This window comes from Somniosus microcephalus, chromosome 3 (assembly GCF_052327205.1).
Source record: "Somniosus microcephalus isolate GS21.2 chromosome 3, FLI_Smic_1.0, whole genome shotgun sequence".
NCBI lineage: Eukaryota > Metazoa > Chordata > Chondrichthyes > Squaliformes > Somniosidae > Somniosus > Somniosus microcephalus.
Window position 1 is genome coordinate 367,204,997 of NC_140989.1, and position 24,438 is coordinate 367,229,434.

Consider the following 24,438-nt stretch of genomic DNA (forward strand, 5'->3'; position numbering starts at 1 on the left):
GGAAGCATCTTAAAATGTAATCTAGTATATATTTATATAAAAGGCATTCATACCCGTCCATTTCTGCACACCTGCACAAAGTTGAGGAGGGTTGCACAAGGATTAGCGAGCTATAATGATTTAGTCACAGAATAGCAGAAAAAAACAGCTGTTAAAAAAAATATCAAAAGTTATAAGAACAATGGCTTCTGAAAACATCGCCAGGTGGGAGAGACTCAAATATGCCCCAGAATGTTTACAGCCCACGGGCTTTTTAAATAAATCCTTAGCGAACAAGAAGAAATGCACGTTTCATTTTGGGTTGTTAGTACAGGTACACTATCCCTTATCCGAAAGCCTTGGGACCAGCTGAGTTTCAGTTTTCGGAATTTTTCAGATTTCAGAAGGTATTATTATAAGACTGGGAAATTTGTATTTAATATAAATTTTAAAAGTTCAGGCTACCTCTTGCGACTGTTCCGTGTCTCATTCCCCTTCCTGCTTCTCTGGAAAGCCGGATATCGGCTGACTCCTACTAAGCTGGCCCGCAAATCAGGTCGGGGGTCGGGTGGGGGGAGAAAAGAATATCGGATGGGCTGCTGCAGCTATCGGACGGGCCGCTGTATTGTTGGGTTCACTCTCCCGGTACCTCCTTCACACTGCCCGGCTCGGCCTGCAATCTCCTACCCAGGAGGGAACTCTGTGACCCTCTGCCCTGCTCAGCGTAAGTCGTGCGCCACTCTGGTAATGTCATGCGCGCGACTTACGCTGAACGAAAAAACTTTCGGTTTTTAGAGGTTTTCGGTTTTCGGAAGTTTGGATAAAGGATAGTCTACCTGTATTGAAAGGGCAAATTGTAACTTTTAAAACAGGGAATGCAAACAGTGTATTTTCCCAGATTGAAATATTGGAAACAGATTATCAGTTTAAAAAATGTCACTAATTCCCCCAAATTGTCTTCATTTGAAGTTAATCCCAAAACAAGTGTTTTGCCACTGGCACACGTCCCTGAACTGAAACGGCGCAGATTAACCCTTTATGGGTGCTGAATGTCGTTTCGAACTTGCACGTTGCGTTAACTGACAAAAATTATCTTTCATGAAAAGTAATGACAGTGAAACCTGTATAAACAGACACTCCCAAATAACGTACATGGTAAAATATCCAAGAGGCACGCTCAAACCACGAACAAACTCGTCAACTCTGGACAGCCTTCAATGCACCAAGACCTTTTAACAACTTAAAATACGGGTCACAGCCTGACGTGACACTTTCAAATGTTCAAACAAAGAAAGACTTGCATTTCTCCAGCGCCTTTCATGAACTCAAGACGTCCCAAAGCGCTTTACAGCCAATGAAGTACTTTTTGGAGTGTAGTCACTGTTGTAATGTAGGAAACGTGGCATCCAATTTGTGCACAGCAAACTCCTACAAACAGCAATGTGATAATGACCAGATAATCAGTTTTGGTGATGTTGATTGAGGGATAAATATTGGCCTCAGGACACCAGGGAGAACTCCCCCTGCTCTTCTTCGAAATAGTGCCATGGGATCTTTTACATCCACCTGAGAGAGCAGACGGGGCCTCGGTTTAACGTCTCAACCGAAAGACGGCGCATCCGACATTGCGGCGCTCCATCAGGACTGACCCTCCGACAGTGCAGTGCTCCCTCAGGACTGCCCCTCCGACAGTGCAGCACTCCCTCAGTACTGCCCCTCCGACAGTGCAGCGCTCTCTCAGTACTGCCCCTCCGACAGTGCAGCACTCCCTCAGTACTGCCCCTCCGACAGTGCTGCGCTCCCTCAGTACTGCCCCTCCGACAGTGCAGCGCTCCCTCAGTACTGCCCCTCCGACAGTACAGCGCTCCCTCAGCACTACCCCTGACAGTGCAGCGCTCCCTCAGTACTGCCCCTCCGACAGTGCAGCACTCCCTCAGCACTGCCCCTCTGACAGTGCAGCGCTCCCTCAGTACTGCCCCTCCGACAGTGCAGTGCTCCCTCAGTACTGTCCCTCCGACAGTGCGGCGCTCCCTCAGTACTGTCCCTCCGACAGTGCAGCACTCCCTCAGTACTGTCCCTCCGACAGTGCAGCACTCCCTCAGTGCAGCCACAGGTTTGTCACTTAAGTCTCTGGAGTGGGACGTGAACCCATGATCTTCTGACTCAGAGGCGAGAGTGCTGTCCAATGAGCGGCATAAAAACCCAAAAGGAAAAGTGATCCAACCATGGCTAACAAAAGAAGTTAAAGCTAGTATTAAGTCAAAGGAGGAAGCTTATAAAGTTGTCAGAAAAGGCAGTCAGCCTGAGGATTGGGATCTTTTTAGAAATCAGCAAAGGGGGACCGAGAAATTGATAAAGAAAGGGAAAATGGAATATGAGCACAAACTAGCGAAAAATATAAAAACGGATTGTAAAAGCTTCTATAGGTATGTGAAAAGGAAAAGACTGGTGAAGGTAAATGTAGGTCCTTTACAGTCAGAGATGGGAGAATTTATAATGGGGAATGAGGAAATGGCAGAGAAATTAAATAAATACTTTGGCCTAGAAATTCCCTATCGCCGCGCCTGGTGTTTAGCGCCCGAAAGTTTGCGCTGCGCCTGGATTCCCGTAGCGCCCGTCTGAAATTCAGTTGCAGCGCCCCAAGACGGAGGCGGGCGCTATTGCAGGGTTTGGCCGCCTCCGCTTGGGGCGCTGAAAGTCAATTTCAGGCGTCCAGCTGCCGCAGCGCCACCCGATGCGGTGCGGCAGGCTGGGGTACTGCAGGCCTCCTCCTTCTCTTAAGGAGGAGCTGACTGCAGCCGTGAGATCGCCGCTGGATTCCCCCGGCAAATGAGCCCGGCACCACAGAGAAGTGCCGGGCTCGCGGGGGTCAGAGACCAATGCCGCGGGGGGGGGGGTGGTGTGGGAGTCCGGGGAGGAATGTGCGGCCAGGCGGCCGCCGGGAAAGCGGCCGGCCGCACCTCCACCTTTACGCCCCGGCCTCTCGGAGCTGCAAGGCCCCGTTTTACAAACGCTCTTCGCGGCCGCTACGGGAGAGGCGGCCGCAACTGAATTTGGGCGTCGGGCCGGCATCGCGTTGGAACCGGGGCGCTGCGCACACCGATGACGTCATCGGTGCCGGCGCAGCGCTACTGGCTAACGCCGAATTTCGCCCAGAACTGAATTTCAGGCGCAACAACACTTCCGGCGCAAAACACCTCCTCAGGCACTAAGTGGGCGCAAACGCCACTGAATTTCTAGGCCTTTGTTTCTGTCTTCACGGAGGAAGACACAAAAAACCTCCCAGAAATATGAGGAAACCAAGGGTGTGATGAGAATGAGGAACTTAAAGAAATTATTATTAGTAAAAAAATAGTACTAGCAAAATTAATGGGACTAAAAGTCGATAAATCCCAAGGACTGGATGACCTACATCCTAAGGTTTTGAAAGAGGTGGCCATTGGAATAGTGGACGCATTGGTTGTCATCTTCCAAAATTCTATAGATTCTGGAACAGTTCCTGCAGATTGGAGGATAACAAATGTAACCCCGCTGTCTAAGAAAGGAGGGAGAGAGAAAACGGGGAACTACAGACCTGTTAGCCTCACATCAGTAGTTGGGAAAATGCTGAAATCTACTATAAAGGATGCAATAACTGGGCACTTAGAAACTAATAGTAAGATTGGGCAGAGTCAACATGGATTTATGAAAGGGAAATCCTGTTTGACAAACCTATTGGAGTTCTTTGTGGATGTAACTAGTGGAGTAGACAAAGGGGAACTAGTAGATGTGGTGTATCTGGATTTTCAGAAGGCCTTCAATAAGGTCCCACACAAGAGGTTGGTGAATAAAATTAGGGCACATGGAATTGGGGGTAATATACTAGCATGGATTGAGAATTGGTTAACAGACAGAAAACAAAGAGTAGGGATAAATGGGTCTTTTTCAGGATGACAGGCTGTGACTAGTGGGGTACCGCAAGGATCGGTGCTTGGGCCCCAGCTGTTCACAATCTATATCAATGATTTGGATGACGGGACTAAATGAAACATTGCCAAATTTGCTGATGACACAAAGCTAAGTGGCAGTGTCAGTTGTGAAGAGGATGTGAAGAGGTTTCAAGGGGATCTCGACAGGCTCAGTGAGTGGGCGAGATCATGGCAGATGGAATATAACGTGGATAAATGTGAAGTTATCCACTTTGGTAGAAAAAACAGAAAGGCAGAGTATTTCATAAATGGTGAAAGATTGGGGAATGCAGATGCTCAAAGGGACCTGGGTGTCCTTGTACATGAGTCACTGAAAGTGAATGTGCAGGTGCAGCAAGCCATTAGGAAGGCAAATGGTATGCTGGCCTTCATTACAAGAGGATTTGAGTACAGGAGTAAAGAAGTCTTACTCCAATTATACAGGGCCTTGGTGAGACCATACCTGGAGTATTGTGTACAATTTTGGTCTCCTTACCTATGGAAGGATATACTTGCCACAGAGGGAGTGCAACGAAGGTTCACGAGATTGTCGTATGAGAAGTGATTGAGTAAATCTGGCCTGTATTCTCTTGAATTCAGAAGAATGAGAGGGGATCTCATTGAAGCATACAAAATTATTACAGGGCTTGATAGGGTGGATGCTGGGAGAATGTTTCCCTTGGCTGGGGAGTCTAGAACCAGGAGCCACAGCCTCAGGGTAAAGGGTAGGCCATTCAGGACTGAGATGAGAAGAAATTTCTTCACACAGAGGGTGGTGAATCTTTGGAATTCTCTACCCCAGAGGGCTGTGGAGGCTCAGTCATTGGGTATATTTAAAACAGAAGTCGATAGATTTCAGACTAGTAAGGGCATCAAGGGATATGGCGATAGGGCCGGTGAATGGAGTTGAGGCAGAAGATCAGCCATGATCTCATTGAATGGCGGAGCAGGCTCGAAGGGCTGAATGGCCTACTCCTGCTCCCATTTCTTATGTTTTTATGAGCCCCGGTTGACACTGCACATTACCTCCAGTATCCGAGTCTGAAGATCGTGATGACCGACAGTCGCTGTCCCTGCTTCCAAACCTTGTTGGCAACACACGCCAGACCGTATTTTTCTAAAAGTATTGTTCACTGCCTCAAGTATTCCCCGTGACAACGCATGCCACTCTGCCAAAACTCTCTGAATAAAGAAATTTCTCCTCACCACTTTCCTAACTCTTAATGAGAATTTTAAATTGATGAACCTCATCATGTGACCCTCCCTCATCAACATCTGGCCCCCCTCATCATCACTGAACCGCCCCCTTCATCAGTGACCCTTCCCCTTCATCACTGACTCGCCCCCATCATCACTGACCCTCCCCCATCATCACTGACCCTCCACATCATCACTGAACCGCCCCCATCATCACTGAACCGCCCCCATCATCACTGAACCACCCCCATCATCACTGAACCACCCCCACTATCACTGACCCACCCCCATCATCACTGACCCTCCCCATCATCACTAAAATGCCCCCATCATCACTGACCCTCCCCCATCATCACTGAACCACCCCCATCATCACTGAACCACCCCCACTATCACTGACCCACCCCCATCATCACTGACCCTCCCCATCATCACTGACCCTCCCCCATCATCACTGACCCTCCCCCATCATCACTGACCCTCCTCCATCATCACTGACCCTCCCCAATCATCACTGACCCTCCCCAATCATCACTGACCTTCCCCCATCATCACTGACCTTCCCCCATCATCAGTGACCCTCCCTCATCATCACTGACCCTCCCCCATCATCACTGACCCTCCCCCATCATCACTGACCCTCCCTCATCATCACTGACCCTCCCCCATCATCACTGACCCTCCCCCATCATCACTGACCCTCCCCCACCATCACTGACCCTCCCCATCATCACTGACCCTCCCCATCATCACTGACCCTCCCCATCATCACTGACCCTCCCCAATCATCACTGACCTTCCCCCATCATCACTGACCTTCCCCCATCATCAGTGACCTCCCCATCGTCACTGACCCTCCCCATCGTCACTGACCCTCCCCATCATCACTGACCCTCCCTCATCATCACTGACCATCCCCCATCATCACTGACCCTCCCTCATCATCACTGACCCTCCCCCATCATCATTGACCCTCCCCCATCATCACTGACCCTCCCCATCATCACTAAACCGCCCCCCATCATCACTGACCCTCCCCCATCATCACTGACCCTCCCATCATCACTGACCCTCCCCCAGTCATCACCGACCCTCCCCCATCATCACCGACCCTCCCCATCGTCACCGACCCTCCCCATCGTCACCGACCCTCCCCCATCGTCACCGACCCTCCCCCATCGTCACCGACCCTCCCCCAATCGTCACCGAACCACCCCCATCATCACTGACCCTCCCTCATCATCACTGACCCTCCCCATCATCACTGACCCTCCCCCATCATCACTGAACCACCCCATCATCACTGACCCTCCGTCATCATCACTGACCCTCCCCATCATCACTGACCCTCCCCATCATCACTGACCCTCCCCATCATCACTGACCCGCCCCATCATCACTGACCCTCCCCCATCATCATTGACCTTCCCCCATCATCACTGAACCGCCCCTATCATCACTGACCCTCCCCCATCATCACTGACCCGCCCCCATCATCACTGACCCTCCCCCATCATCACTGACCCTCCCCCATCATCACTGACCCGCCCCATCATCACTGACCCTCCCCCATCATCACTGACACTCCCCCATCGTCACTGACCCTCCCCATCATCACTGAACCGCCCGCATCATCACTGACCCTCCCCATCATCACTGAACCGCCCCCATCATCACTGACCCTCCCCATCATCACCGACCCTCCCCCATCATCAGTGACCCCCCCATCATCACTGACCCTCCCCCATCATCACTGACCCTCCCTCATCATCACTGACCCTCCCCCATTATCACTGACCCTCCCCCATCATCACTGACCCACCCCCATCATCACTGACCCTCCCCCATCGTCACTGACCCTCCCCCATCATCACTGACCTTCCCCCATCATCACTGACCCTCCCACATCATCACTGACCCTCCCCCATCATCACTGACCCTCCCACATCATCACTGACCCTCCCCCATCATCACTGACCCTCCCCCATCATCACTGACCCTCCCCCATCATCACTGACCCTCCCACATCATCACTGACCCTCCCCCATCATCACTGACCCTCCCCCATCATCACTGACCCTCCCCATCATCACTGACGCTCCCCAATCATCACTGACCCACCCCATCATCACTGACACTCCCCCATCATTACTGACCCTCCCCCATCATCACTGACCTTCCCCCATCATCAGTGACCCTCCCCCATCATCACTGACCCTCCCCATCGTCACTGACCCTCCCCCATCGTCACTGACCCGCCCCCATCGTCACTGACCCTCCCCTATCGTCACTGACCCTCCCCCATCATCACTGACCCCCCCATCATCACTGACCCTCCCCCATCATCACTGACCCTCCCCCATCATCACTGACCCTCCCCCATCATCACTGACCCCCCCATCATCACTGACCCTCCCCCATCATCACTGACCCTCCCTCATCATCACTGACCCTTCCCCATCATCACTGACCCTCCCCCATCATCACTGACCCTCCCCCATCATCACTGACCCTCCCCCATCATCACTGACCCTCCCCCATCATCACTGACCCGCCCCATCATCACTGACCCTCCCCCATCATCACTGAACCTCCCTCATCATCACTGACCCTCCCCCATCATCACTGACCTTCCCCCATCATCACTGACCCCCCCATCATCAGTGACCCTCCGCCATCATCACTGACCCTCCCCCATCATCACTGACCCTCCCCCATCATCACTGACCCACACCCCCATCATCACTGAACCGCCCCCATCATCACTGACCCTCCCCCATCGTCACTGACCCTCCCCCATCATCACCGACCCTCCCCCATCATCACCGACCCTCCCCCATCATCACTGACCCGCCCCCATCATCACTGACCCTCCCCATCATCACTGACCCTCCCCCATCATCACTGACCCTCCCCCATCATCACTGACCCTCCCCATCTTCACTGACCCTCCCCATCATCACTGACCCTCCTGACCCACCCCCATCATCACTGACCCTCCCCATCATCACTGACCCTCCCCATCATCACTGACCCTCCCCATCATCACTGACCCTCCCCATCATCACTGACCCTCCCCCATCATCACTGACCCTCCCCCATCATCACTGACCCTCCTCCATCATCACTGACCCTCCCCAATCATCACTGACCCTCCCCAATCATCACTGACCTTCCCCCATCATCACTGACCTTCCCCCATCATCAGTGACCCTCCCTCATCATCACTGACCCTCCCCCATCATCACTGACCCTCCCCCATCATCACTGACCCTCCCTCATCATCACTGACCCTCCCCCATCATCACTGACCCTCCCCCATCATCACTGACCCTCCCCCACCATCACTGACCCTCCCCCATCATCACTGACCCTCCCCATCATCACTGACCCTCCCCCATCATCACTGACCCTCCCCAATCATCACTGACCTTCCCCCATCATCACTGACCTTCCCCCATCATCAGTGACCCTCCCCCATCGTCACTGACCCTCCCCATCGTCACTGACCCTCCCCATCATCACTGACCCTCCCTCATCATCACTGACCATCCCCCATCATCACTGACCCTCCCTCATCATCACTGACCCTCCCCCATCATCATTGACCCTCCCCCATCATCACTGACCCTCCCCATCATCACTGACCCTCCCCCATCATCACTGACCCTCCCCCATCATCACTGACCCTCCCCCATCATCACTGACCCTCCCCCATCACTGAACCTCCCCCATCATCACTGAACCTCCCTCATCGTCACTGAACCTCCCCCATCGTCACCGACCCTCCCCATCATCACCGACTCTCCCCCATCATCACTGACCCTTCCCCATCATCACTGACCCTCCCCCATCATCACTGACCCTCCCTCATCATCACTGACCCTCCCCCCTCCCCCATCATCACTGACCCTCCCCCATCATCACTGACCCTCCCCATCACTGAACCTCCCCCATCATCACTGAACCTCCCCCATCATCACTGACCCTCCCCCATCATCACTGACCCGCCCCATCATCACTGACCCTCCCCCATCATCACTGAACCTCCCCCATCATCACTGACCCTCCCGCATCATCACTGACCCTCCCCCATCATCACTGACCCTCCCCCATCATCACTGACCCTCCCCATCATCACTGACGCTCCCCAATCATCACTGACCCACCCCCATCATCACTGACCCTCCCCCATCATTACTGACCCTCCCCCATCATCACTGACCTTCCCCCATCATCAGTGACCCTCCCCCATCATCACTGACCCTCCCCATCGTCACTGACCCTCCCCCATCGTCACTGACCCGCCCCCATCGTCACTGACCCTCCCCTATCGTCACTGACCCTCCCCCATCATCACTGACCCCCCCATCATCACTGACCCTCCCCCATCATCACTGACCCTCCCCCATCATCACTGACCCCCCCATCATCACTGACCCTCCCCCATCATCACTGACCCTCCCTCATCATCACTGACCCTCCCCCATCATCACTGACCCTCCCCCATCATCACTGACCCTCCCCCATCATCACTGACCCTCCCCTATCATCACTGAACCTCCCTCATCATCACTGACCCTCCCCCATCATCACTGACCTTCCCCCATCATCACTGACCCCCCCATCATCAGTGACCCTCCGCCATCATCACTGACCCTCCCCCATCATCACTGACCCTCCCCCATCATCACTGACCCACCCCCATCATCACTGAACCGCCCCCATCATCACTGACCCTCCCCCATCGTCACTGACCCTCCCCCATCATCACCGACGCTCCCCCATCATCACCGACCCTCCCCCATCATCACTGACCCGCCCCCATCATCACTGACCCTCCCCATCATCACTGACCCTCCCCCATCATCACTGACCCTCCCCCATCATCACTGACCCTCCCCCATCATCACTGACCCTCCCCATCATCACTGACCCTCCCCATCATCACTGACCCTCCTGACCCTCCCCCATCATCACTGACCCTCCCCATCATCACTGACCCTCCCCATCATCACTGACCCTCCCCATCATCACTGACCCTCCCCCATCATCACTGACCCTCCCCCATCATCACTGACCCCCCCATCATCACTGACCTTCCCCATCATCACTGACCCTCCCCCATCATCACTGACCCTCCCCCATCATCACTGACCCTCCCCCATCATCACTGACCCTCCCCCATCATCACTGACCCTCCCCATCATCACTGACCCTCCCCCATCATCACTGACCCTCCCCAATCATCACTGACCCTCCCCCATCATCACTGACCCTTCCCCATCATCACTGAACCGCCCCCATCATCACTGACCCTCCCCCATCATCACTGACCCGCCCCCATCATCACTGAACCGCCCCCATCGTCACTGACCTCCCCATCGTCACTGACCCTCCCCCATCATCACTGACCCTCCCCCATCATCACTGACCCTCCTGACCCACCCCATCATCACTGACCCTCCCCATCATCACCTCCCCCATCATCACTGACCCTCCCCCATCGTCACTGACCCTCCCCCATCGTCACTGACCCTCCCCATCGTCACTGACCCTCCCCATCATCACTGACCCTCCCTCATCATCACTGACCATCCCCCATCATCACTGACCCTCCCTCATCATCACTGACCCTCCCCCATCATCATTGACCCTCCCCCATCATCACTGACCCTCCCCATCATCACTGACCCTCCCCCATCATCACTGACCCTCCCCCATCATCACTGACCCTCCCCCATCATCACTGACCCTCCCCCATCACTGAACCTCCCCCATCATCACTGAACCTCCCTCATCGTCACTGAACCTCCCCCATCGTCACCGACCCTCCCCATCATCACCGACTCTCCCCCATCATCACTGACCCTTCCCCATCATCACTGACCCTCCCCCATCATCACTGACCCTCCCTCATCATCACTGACCCTGCCCCCTCCCCCATCATCACTGACCCTCCCCCATCATCACTGACCCTCCCCATCACTGAACCTCCCCCATCATCACTGAACCTCCCCCATCATCACTGACCCTCCCCCATCATCACTGACCCGCCCCATCATCACTGACCCTCCCCCATCATCACTGAACCTCCCCCATCATCACTGACCCTCCCCCATCATCACTGACCCTCCCCCATCATCACTGACCCTCCCCATCATCACTGACCCTCCCCATCATCACTGACCCTCCCCCATCATCACTGACCCTCCCCCATCATCACTGACCCTGCTCCATCATCACTGACCCTCCCCAATCATCACTGACCCTCCCCAATCATCACTGACCTTCCCCCATCATCACTGACCTTCCCCCATCATCAGTGACCCTCCCTCATCATCACTGACCCTCCCCCATCATCACTGACCCTCCCCCATCATCACTGACCCTCCCCCATCATCACTGACCCTCCCCATCATCACTGACGCTCCCCAATCATCACTGACCCACCCCCATCATCACTGACCCTCCCCCATCATTACTGACCCTCCCCCATCATCACTGACCTTCCCCCATCATCAGTGACCCTCCCCCATCATCACTGACCCTCCCCATCGTCACTGACCCTCCCCCATCGTCACTGACCCGCCCCCATCGTCACTGACCCTCCCCTATCGTCACTGACCCTCCCCCATCATCACTGACCCCCCCATCATCACTGACCCTCCCCCATCATCACTGACCCTCCCCCATCATCACTGACCCCCCCATCATCACTGACCCTCCCCCATCATCACTGACCCTCCCTCATCATCACTGACCCTCCCCCATCATCACTGACCCTCCCCCATCATCACTGACCCTCCCCCATCATCACTGACCCTCCCCTATCATCACTGAACCTCCCTCATCATCACTGACCCTCCCCCATCATCACTGACCTTCCCCCATCATCACTGACCCCCCCATCATCAGTGACCCTCCGCCATCATCACTGACCCTCCCCCATCATCACTGACCCTCCCCCATCATCACTGACCCACCCCCATCATCACTGAACCGCCCCCATCATCACTGACCCTCCCCCATCGTCACTGACCCTCCCCCATCATCACCGACGCTCCCCCATCATCACCGACCCTCCCCCATCATCACTGACCCGCCCCCATCATCACTGACCCTCCCCATCATCACTGACCCTCCCCCATCATCACTGACCCTCCCCCATCATCACTGACCCTCCCCCATCATCACTGACCCTCCCCATCATCACTGACCCTCCCCATCATCACTGACCCTCCTGACCCTCCCCCATCATCACTGACCCTCCCCATCATCACTGACCCTCCCCATCATCACTGACCCTCCCCATCATCACTGACCCTCCCCCATCATCACTGACCCTCCCCCATCATCACTGACCCCCCCATCATCACTGACCTTCCCCATCATCACTGACCCTCCCCCATCATCACTGACCCTCCCCCATCATCACTGACCCTCCCCCATCATCACTGACCCTCCCCCATCATCACTGACCCTCCCCATCATCACTGACCCTCCCCCATCATCACTGACCCTCCCCAATCATCACTGACCCTCCCCCATCATCACTGACCCTTCCCCATCATCACTGAACCGCCCCCATCATCACTGACCCTCCCCCATCATCACTGACCCGCCCCCATCATCACTGAACCGCCCCCATCGTCACTGACCCTCCCCCATCGTCACTGACCCTCCCCCATCGTCACTGACCCTCCCCCATCGTCACTGATCCTCCCCCATCATCACTGACCCTCCCCCATCATCACTGACCCTCCCCCATCATCACTGACCCTCCCCCATCGTCACTGACCCTCCCCCATCGTCACTGACCCTCCCCATCGTCACTGACCCTCCCCATCATCACTGACCCTCCCTCATCATCACTGACCATCCCCCATCATCACTGACCCTCCCTCATCATCACTGACCCTCCCCCATCATCATTGACCCTCCCCCATCATCACTGACCCTCCCCATCATCACTGACCCTCCCCCATCATCACTGACCCTCCCCCATCATCACTGACCCTCCCCCATCATCACTGACCCTCCCCCATCACTGAACCTCCCCCATCATCACTGAACCTCCCTCATCGTCACTGAACCTCCCCCATCGTCACCGACCCTCCCCATCATCACCGACTCTCCCCCATCATCACTGACCCTTCCCCATCATCACTGACCCTCCCCCATCATCACTGACCCTCCCTCATCATCACTGACCCTGCCCCCTCCCCCATCATCACTGACCCTCCCCCATCATCACTGACCCTCCCCATCACTGAACCTCCCCCATCATCACTGAACCTCCCCCATCATCACTGACCCTCCCCCATCATCACTGACCCGCCCCATCATCACTGACCCTCCCCCATCATCACTGAACCTCCCCCATCATCACTGACCCTCCCCCATCATCACTGACCCTCCCCCATCATCACTGACCCTCCCCATCATCACTGACCCTCCCCATCATCACTGACCCTCCCCCATCATCACTGACCCTCCCCCATCATCACTGACCCTGCTCCATCATCACTGACCCTCCCCAATCATCACTGACCCTCCCCAATCATCACTGACCTTCCCCCATCATCACTGACCTTCCCCCATCATCAGTGACCCTCCCTCATCATCACTGACCCTCCCCCATCATCACTGACCCTCCCCCATCATCACTGACCCTCCCTCATCATCACTGACCCTCCCCCATCATCACTGACCCTCCCCCATCATCACTGACCCTCCCCCATCATCACTGACCCGCCCCATCATCACTGACCCTCCCCCATCATCACTGAACCTCCCTCATCATCACTGACCCTCCCCCATCATCACTGACCTTCCCCCATCATCACTGACCCCCCCATCATCAGTGACCCTCCGCCATCATCACTGACCCTCCCCCATCATCACTGACCCTCCCCCATCATCACTGACCCACCCCCATCATCACTGAACCGCCCCCATCATCACTGACCCCCCCATCATCAGTGACCCTCCGCCATCATCACTGACCCTCCCCCATCATCACTGACCCTCCCCCATCATCACTGACCCTTCCCCATCATCACTGAACCGCCCCCATCATCACTGACCCTCCCCCATCGTCACTGACCCTCCCCCATCATCACCGACCCTCCCCCATCATCACCGACCCTCCCCCATCATCACTGACCCTCCCCCATCATCACTGACCCTCCCCCATCATCACTGACCCTCCCCCATCATCACTGACCCTCCCCATCATCACTGACCCTCCCCATCATCACTGACCCTCCTGACCCTCCCCCATCATCACTGACCCTCCCCATCATCACTGACCCTCCCCATCATCACTGACCCTCCCCATCATCAGTGACCCTCCCTCATCATCACTGACCCTCCCCCATCATCACTGACCCTCCCCCATCATCACTGACCCTCCCTCATCATCACTGACCCTCCCCCATCATCACTGACACTCCCCCATCATCACTGACCCTCCCCCACCATCACTGACCCTCCCCCATCATCACTGACCCTCCCCATCATCACTGACCCTCCCCCATCATCACTGACCCTCCCCAATCATCACTGACCTTCCCCCATCATCACTGACCTTCCCCCATCATCAGTGACCCTCCCCCATCATCACTGACCTTCCCCCATCATCACTGACCCACCCCCATCATCACTGACCCTCCCGCATCATCACTGACCCTCCCACATCATCACTGACCCTCCCCCATCATCACTGACCCTCCCCCATCATCACTGACCCTCCCCATCATCACTGACGCTCCCCAATCATCACTGACCCACCCCCATCATCACTGACCCTCCCCCATCATTACTGACCCTCCCCCATCATCACTGACCTTCCCCCATCATCAGTGACCCTCCCCCATCATCACTGACCCTCCCCATCGTCACTGACCCTCCCCCATCGTCACTGACCCGCCCCCATCGTCACTGACCCTCCCCTATCGTCACTGACCCTCCCCCATCATCACTGACCCCCCCATCATCACTGACCCTCCCCCATCATCACTGACCCTCCCCCATCATCACTGACCCTCCCCCATCATCACTGACCCCCCCATCATCACTGACCCTCCCCCATCATCACTGACCCTCCCTCATCATCACTGACCCTCCCCCATCATCACTGACCCTCCCCCATCATCACTGACCCTCCCCATCATCACTGACCCTCCCCTATCATCACTGAACCTCCCTCATCATCACTGACCCTCCCCCATCATCACTGACCTTCCCCCATCATCACTGACCCCCCCATCATCAGTGACCCTCCGCCATCATCACTGACCCTCCCCCATCATCACTGACCCTCCCCCATCATCACTGACCCACCCCCATCATCACTGAACCGCCCCCATCATCACTGACCCTCCCCCATCGTCACTGACCCTCCCCCATCATCACCGACCCTCCCCCATCATCACCGACCCTCCCCCATCATCACTGACCCGCCCCCATCATCACTGACCCTCCCCATCATCACTGACCCTCCCCCATCATCACTGACCCTCCCCATCATCACTGACCCTCCCCCATCATCACTGACCCTCCCCATCATCACTGACCCTCCCCATCATCACTGACCCTCCTGACCCTCCCCCATCATCACTGACCCTCCCCATCATCACTGACCCTCCCCATCATCACTGACCCTCCCCATCATCACTGACCCTCCCCCATCATCACTGACCCTCCCCCATCATCACTGACCCCCCCATCATCACTGACCTTCCCCATCATCACTGACCCTCCCCCATCATCACTGACCCTCCCCCATCATCACTGACCCTCCCCCATCATCACTGACCCTCCCCCATCATCACTGACCCTCCCCATCATCACTGACCCTCCCCCATCATCACTGACCCTCCCCAATCATCACTGACCCTCCCCCATCATCACTGACCCTCCCCCATCATCACTGACCCACCCCCATCATCACTGAACCGCCCCCATCATCACTGACCCCCCCATCATCAGTGACCCTCCGCCATCATCACTGACCCTCCCCCATCATCACTGACCCTCCCCCATCATCACTGACCCACCCCATCATCACTGAACCGCCCCCATCATCACTGACCCTCCCCCATCATCACTGACCCTCCCCCATCATCACCGACCCTCCCCCATCATCACCGACCCTCCCCCATCATCACTGACCCGCCCCCATCATCACTGACCCTCCCCATCATCACTGACCCTCCCCCATCATCACTGACCCTCCCCCATCATCACTGACCCTCCCCCATCATCACTGACCCTCCCCATCATCACTGACCCTCCTGACCCTCCCCCATCATCACTGACCCGCCCCATCATCACTGACCCTCCCCATCATCACTGACCCTCCCCATCATCAGTGACCCTCCCTCATCATCACTGACCCTCCCCCATCATCACTGACCCTCCCCCATCATCACTGACCCTCCCTCATCATCACTGACCCTCCCCCATCATCACTGACCCTCCCCCATCATCACTGACCCTCCCCCACCATCACTGACCCTCCCCCATCATCACTGACCCTCCCCATCATCACTGACCCTCCCCCATCATCACTGACCCTCCCCAATCATCACTGACCTTCCCCCATCATCAGTGACCCTCCCCCATCATCACTGACCTTCCCCCATCATCACTGACCCACCTCCATCATCACTGACCCTCCCGCATCATCACTGACCCTCCCACATCATCACTGACCCTCCCCCATCATCACTGACCCTCCCCCATCATCACTGACCCTCCCCATCATCACTGACGCTCCCCAATCATCACTGACCCACCCCCATCATCACTGACCCTCCCCCATCATTACTGACCCTCCCCCATCATCACTGACCTTCCCCCATCATCAGTGACCCTCCCCCATCATCACTGACCCTCCCCATCGTCACTGACCCTCCCCCATCGTCACTGACCCGCCCCCATCGTCACTGACCCTCCCCTATCGTCACTGACCCTCCCCCATCATCACTGACCCCCCCATCATCACTGACCCTCCCCCATCATCACTGACCCTCCCCCATCATCACTGACCCTCCCCCATCATCACTGACCCCCCCATCATCACTGACCCTCCCCCATCATCACTGACCCTCCCTCATCATCACTGACCCTCCCCCATCATCACTGACCTTCCCCCATCATCACTGACCCTCCCCCATCATCACTGACCCTCCCCTATCATCACTGAACCTCCCTCATCATCACTGACCCTCCCCCATCATCACTGACCTTCCCCCATCATCACTGACCCCCCCATCATCAGTGACCCTCCGCCATCATCACTGACCCTCCCCCATCATCACTGACCCTCCCCCATCATCACTGACCCACCCCCATCATCACTGAACCGCCCCCATCATCACTGACCCTCCCCCATCGTCACTGACCCTCCCCCATCATCACCGACCCTCCCCCATCATCACCGACCCTACCCCATCATCACTGACCCGCCCCCATCATCACTGACCCTCCCCATCATCACTGACCCTCCCCCATCATCACTGACCCTCCCCATCATCACTGACCCTCCCCCATCATCACTGACCCTCCCCCATCATCACTGACCCTCCCCATCATCACTGACCCTCCCCATCATCACTGACCCTCCTGACCCTCCCCCATCATCACTGACCCTCCCCATCATCACTGACCCTCCCCATCATCACTGACCCTCCCCATCATCACTGACCCTCCCCCATCATCACTGACCCTCCCCCATCATCACTGACCCCCCCATCATCACTGACCTTCCCCATCATCACTGACCCTCCCCCATCATCACTGACCCTCCCCCATCATCACTGACCCTCCCCCATCATCACTGACCCTCCCCCATCATCACTGACCCTCCCCATCATCACTGACCCTCCCCCATCATCACTGACCCTCCCCAATCATCACTGACCCTCCCCCATCATCACTGACCCTTCCCCATCATCACTGAACCGCCCCCATCATCACTGACCCTCCCCCATCATCACTGACCCGCCCCCATCATCACTGAACCGCCCCCATCGTCACTGACCCTCCCCCATCGTCACTGACCCTCCCCCATCGTCATTGACCCTCCCCCATCGTCACTGATCCTCCCCCATCATCACTGACCCTCCCCATCATCACTGACCCTCCCCCATCATCACTGACCCTCCCCCATCGTCACTGACCCTCCCCCATCGTCACTGACCCTCCCCATCGTCACTGACCCTCCCCATCATCACTGACCCTCCCTCATCATCACTGACCATCCCCCATCATCACTGACCCTCCCTCATCATCACTGACCCTCCCCCATCATCATTGACCCTCCCCCATCATCACTGACCCTCCCCATCATCACTGACCCTCCCCCATCATCACTGACCCTCCCCCATCATCACTGACCCTCCCCCATCATCACTGACCCTCCCCCATCACTGAACCTCCCCCATCATCACTGAACCTCCCTCATCGTCACTGAACCTCCCCCATCGTCACCGACCCTCCCCATCATCACCGACTCTCCCCCATCATCACTGACCCTTCCCCATCATCACTGACCCTCCCCCATCATCACTGACCCTCCCTCATCATCACTGACCCTCCCCCCTCCCCCATCATCACTGACCCTCCCCCATCATCACTGACCCTCCCCATCACTGAACCTCCCCCATCATCACTGACCCTCCCCCATCATCACTGACCCTCCCCCATCATCACTGACCCTCCCCATCATCACTGACCCTCCCCATCATCACTGACCCTCCCCCATCATCACTGACCCTCCCCCATCATCACTGACCCTCCTCCATTATCACTGACCCTCCCCAATCATCACTGACCCTCCCCAATCATCACTGACCTTCCCCCATCATCACTGACCTTCCCCCATCATCAGTGACCCTCCCTCATCATCACTGACCCTCCCCCATCATCACTGACCCTCCCCCATCATCACTGACCCTCCCTCATCATCACTGACCCTCCCCCATCATCACTGACCCTCCCCCATCATCACTGACCCTCCCCCATCATCACTGACCCGCCCCATCATCACTGACCCTCCCCCATCATCACTGAACCTCCCTCATCATCACTGACCCTCCCCCATCATCACTGACCTTCCCCCATCATCACTGACCCCCCCATCATCAATGACCCTCCGCCATCATCACTGACCCTCCCCCATCATCACTGACCCTCCCCCATCATCACTGACCCACCCCCATCATCACTGAACCGCCCCCATCATCACTGACCCCCCCATCATCAGTGACCCTCCGCCATCATCACTGACCCTCCCCCATCATCACTGACCCTCCCCCATCATCACTGACCCACCCCCATCATCACTGAACCGCCCCCATCATCACTGACCCTCCCCCATCGTCACTGACCCTCCCCCATCATCACCGACCCTCCCCCATCATCACCGACCCTCCCCCATCATCACTGACCCGCCCCCATCATCACTGACCCTCCCCATCATCACTGACCCTCCCCCATCATCACTGACCCTCCCCCATCATCACTGACCCTCCCCCATCATCACTGACCCTCCCCATCATCACTGACCCTCCCCATCATCACTGACCCTCCTGACCCTCCCCCATCATCACTGACCCTCCCCATCATCACTGACCCTCCCCATCATCACTGACCCTCCCCATCATCACTGACCCTCCCCATCATCACTGACCCTCCCCCATCATCACTGACCCTCCTCCATCATCACTGACCCTCCCCAATCATCACTGACCCTCCCCAATCATCACTGACCTTCCCCCATCATCACTGACCTTCCCCCATCATCAGTGACCCTCCCTCATCATCACTGACCCTCCCCCATCATCACTGACCCTCCCTCATCATCACTGACCCTCCCCCATCATCACTGACCCTCCCCCATCATCACTGACCCTCCCCCACCATCACTGACCCTCCCCCATCATCACTGACCCTCCCCATCATCACTGACCCTCCCCCATCATCACTGACCCTCCCCAATCATCACTGACCTTCCCCCATCATCACTGACCCTCCCCCCTCCCCCATCATCACTGACCCTCCCCCATCATCACTGACCCTCCCCATCACTGAACCTCCCCCATCATCACTGACCCTCCCCCATCATCACTGACCCTCCCCCATCATCACTGACCCTCCCCATCATCACTGACCCTCCCCATCATCACTGACCCTCCCCCATCATCACTGACCCTCCCCCATCATCACTGACCCTCCTCCATTATCACTGACCCTCCCCAATCATCACTGACCCTCCCCAATCATCACTGACCTTCCCCCATCATCACTGACCTTCCCCCATCATCAGTGACCCTCCCTCATCATCACTGACCCTCCCCCATCATCACTGACCCTCCCCCATCATCACTGACCCTCCCTCATCATCACTGACCCTCCCCCATCATCACTGACCCTCCCCCATCATCACTGACCCTCCCCCATCATCACTGACCCGCCCCATCATCACTGACCCTCCCCCATCATCACTGAACCTCCCTCATCATCACTGACCCTCCCCCATCATCACTGACCTTCCCCCATCATCACTGACCCCCCCATCATCAATGACCCTCCGCCATCATCACTGACCCTCCCCCATCATCACTGACCCTCCCCCATCATCACTGACCCACCCCCATCATCACTGAACCGCCCCCATCATCACTGACCCCCCCATCATCAGTGACCCTCCGCCATCATCACTGACCCTCCCCCATCATCACTGACCCTCCCCCATCATCACTGACCCACCCCCATCATCACTGAACCGCCCCCATCATCACTGACCCTCCCCCATCGTCACTGACCCTCCCCCATCATCACCGACCCTCCCCCATCATCACCGACCCTCCCCCATCATCACTGACCCGCCCCCATCATCACTGACCCTCCCCATCATCACTGACCCTCCCCCATCATCACTGACCCTCCCCCATCATCACTGACCCTCCCCCATCATCACTGACCCTCCCCATCATCACTGACCCTCCCCATCATCACTGACCCTCCTGACCCTCCCCCATCATCACTGACCCTCCCCATCATCACTGACCCTCCCCATCATCACTGACCCTCCCCATCATCACTGACCCTCCCCATCATCACTGACCCTCCCCCATCATCACTGACCCTCCTCCATCATCACTGACCCTCCCCAATCATCACTGACCCTCCCCAATCATCACTGACCTTCCCCCATCATCACTGACCTTCCCCCATCATCAGTGACCCTCCCTCATCATCACTGACCCTCCCCCATCATCACTGACCCTCCCTCATCATCACTGACCCTCCCCCATCATCACTGACCCTCCCCCATCATCACTGACCCTCCCCCACCATCACTGACCCTCCCCCATCATCACTGACCCTCCCCATCATCACTGACCCTCCCCCATCATCACTGACCCTCCCCAATCATCACTGACCTTCCCCCATCATCACTGACCTTCCCCCATCATCAGTGACCCTCCCCCATCATCACTGACCTTCCCCCATCATCACTGACCCACCCCCATCATCACTGACCCTCCCGCATCATCACTGACCCTCCCACATCATCACTGACCCTCCCCCATCATCACTGACCCTCCCCCATCATCACTGACCCTCCCCATCATCACTGACGCTCCCCAATCATCACTGACCCACCCCCATCATCACTGACCCTCCCCCATCATTACTGACCCTCCCCCATCATCACTGACCTTCCCCCATCATCAGTGACCCTCCCCCATCATCACTGACCCTCCCCATCGTCACTGACCCTCCCCCATCGTCACTGACCCGCCCCCATCGTCACTGACCCTCCCCTATCGTCACTGACCCTCCCCCATCATCACTGACCCCCCCATCATCACTGACCCTCCCCCATCATCACTGACCCTCCCCCATCATCACTGACCCCCCCATCATCACTGACCCTCCCCCATCATCACTGACCCTCCCTCATCATCACTGACCCTCCCCCATCATCACTGACCCTCCCCCATCATCACTGACCCTCCCCCATCATCACTGACCCTCCCCTATCATCACTGAACCTCCCTCATCATCACTGACCCTCCCCCATCATCACTGACCTTCCCCCATCATCACTGACCCCCCCATCATCAGTGACCCTCCGCCATCATCACTGACCCTCCCCCATCATCACTGACCCTCCCCCATCATCACTGACCCACCCCCATCATCACTGAACCGCCCCCATCATCACTGACCCTCCCCCATCGTCACTGACCCTCCCCCATCATCACCGACCCTCCCCCATCATCACCGACCCTCCCCCATCATCACTGACCCGCCCCCATCATCACTGACCCTCCCCATCATCACTGACCCTCCCCCATCATCACTGACCCTCCCCCATCATCACTGACCCTCCCCCATCATCACTGACCCTCCCCATCATCACTGACCCTCCCCATCATCACTGACCCTCCTGACCCTCCCCCATCATCACTGACCCTCCCCATCATCACTGACCCTCCCCATCATCACTGACCCTCCCCATCATCACTGACCCTCCCCCATCATCACTGACCCTCCCCCATCATCACTGACCCCCCCATCATCACTGACCTTCCCCATCATCACTGACCCTCCCCCATCATCACTGACCCTCCCCCATCATCACTGACCCTCCCCCATCATCACTGACCCTCCCCCATCATCACTGACCCTCCCCATCATCACTGACCCTCCCCCATCATCACTGACCCTCCCCAATCATCACTGACCCTCCCCCATCATCACTGACCCTTCCCCATCATCACTGAACCGCCCCCATCATCACTGACCCTCCCCCATCATCACTGACCCGCCCCCATCATCACTGAACCGCCCCCATCGTCACTGACCCTCCCCCATCGTCACTGACCCTCCCCCATCGTCACTGACCCTCCCCCATCGTCACTGATCCTCCCCCATCATCACTGACCCTCCCCCATCATCACTGACCCTCCCCCATCATCACTGACCCTCCCCCATCGTCACTGACCCTCCCCCATCGTCACTGACCCTCCCCATCGTCACTGACCCTCCCCATCATCACTGACCCTCCCTCATCATCACTGACCATCCCCCATCATCACTGACCCTCCCTCATCATCACTGACCCTCCCCCATCATCATTGACCCTCCCCCATCATCACTGACCCTCCCCATCATCACTGACCCTCCCCCATCATCACTGACCCTCCCCCATCATCACTGACCCTCCCCCATCATCACTGACCCTCCCCCATCACTGAACCTCCCCCATCATCACTGAACCTCCCTCATCGTCACTGAACCTCCCCCATCGTCACCGACCCTCCCCATCATCACCGACTCTCCCCCATCATCACTGACCCTTCCCCATCATCACTGACCCTCCCCCATCATCACTGACCCTCCCTCATCATCACTGACCCTCCCCCCTCCCCCATCATCACTGACCCTCCCCCATCATCACTGACCCTCCCCATCACTGAACCTCCCCCATCATCACTGAACCTCCCCCATCATCACTGACCCTCCCCCATCATCACTGACCCGCCCCATCATCACTGACCCTCCCCCATCATCACTGAACCTCCCCCATCATCACTGACCCTCCCCCATCATCACTGACCCTCCCCCATCATCACTGAACCTCCCCCATCATCACTGACCCTCCCCCATCATCACTGAACCTCCCCCATCATCACTGACCCGCCCCCATCATCACTGACCCGCCCCATCATCACTGACCCTCCCCCATCATCACTGAACCTCCCCCATCATCACTGACCCTCCCCCATCATCACTGACCCTCCCCCATCATCACTGACCCTCCCCCATCATCACTGACCCTCCCCATCACTGAACCTCCCCCATCATCACTGAACCTCCCCCATCGTCACCGACCCTCCCCATCATCACCGACTCTCCCCCATCATCACTGACCCTCCCCCATCATCACTGACCCTCCCCCATCATCACTGACCCTCCCCCATCATCACTGACCCTCCCCCATCATCACTGACCCTCCCCCATCATCACTGACCCTCCCCCATCATCAGTGACCCTCGCAAAGCAGAGGAAGTAGTCTATTGCGATATTGCCCAGTGAAAAGCCTTCCCAACTCTACAAACTAAATCTCTTCTTCGCTGTTTCTGCTCTTGTGGATGTAATCCTAGTTTTCTAAAGTCCCTCCTCCAAGTTTTCCACCCAGAACTGCCACGGGGGATAGAGCCACAGAATCATAGAAGTTTCCTCTCTAACTAAAGAGCTAGAATAGAAAGGGGAGGAAGCTGTGCTCCCG

At 56.7% G+C, this 24,438-nt stretch overlaps 1 protein-coding gene across 1 annotated transcript in view; it reads right to left on the reverse strand.

The window, feature by feature from the left end:
- The window catches only part of col24a1 (collagen type XXIV alpha 1), a 677,579-nt gene that overhangs the window by 469,023 nt on the left and 184,118 nt on the right, over nt 1–24,438 (reverse strand). The window lies entirely within an intron of this gene.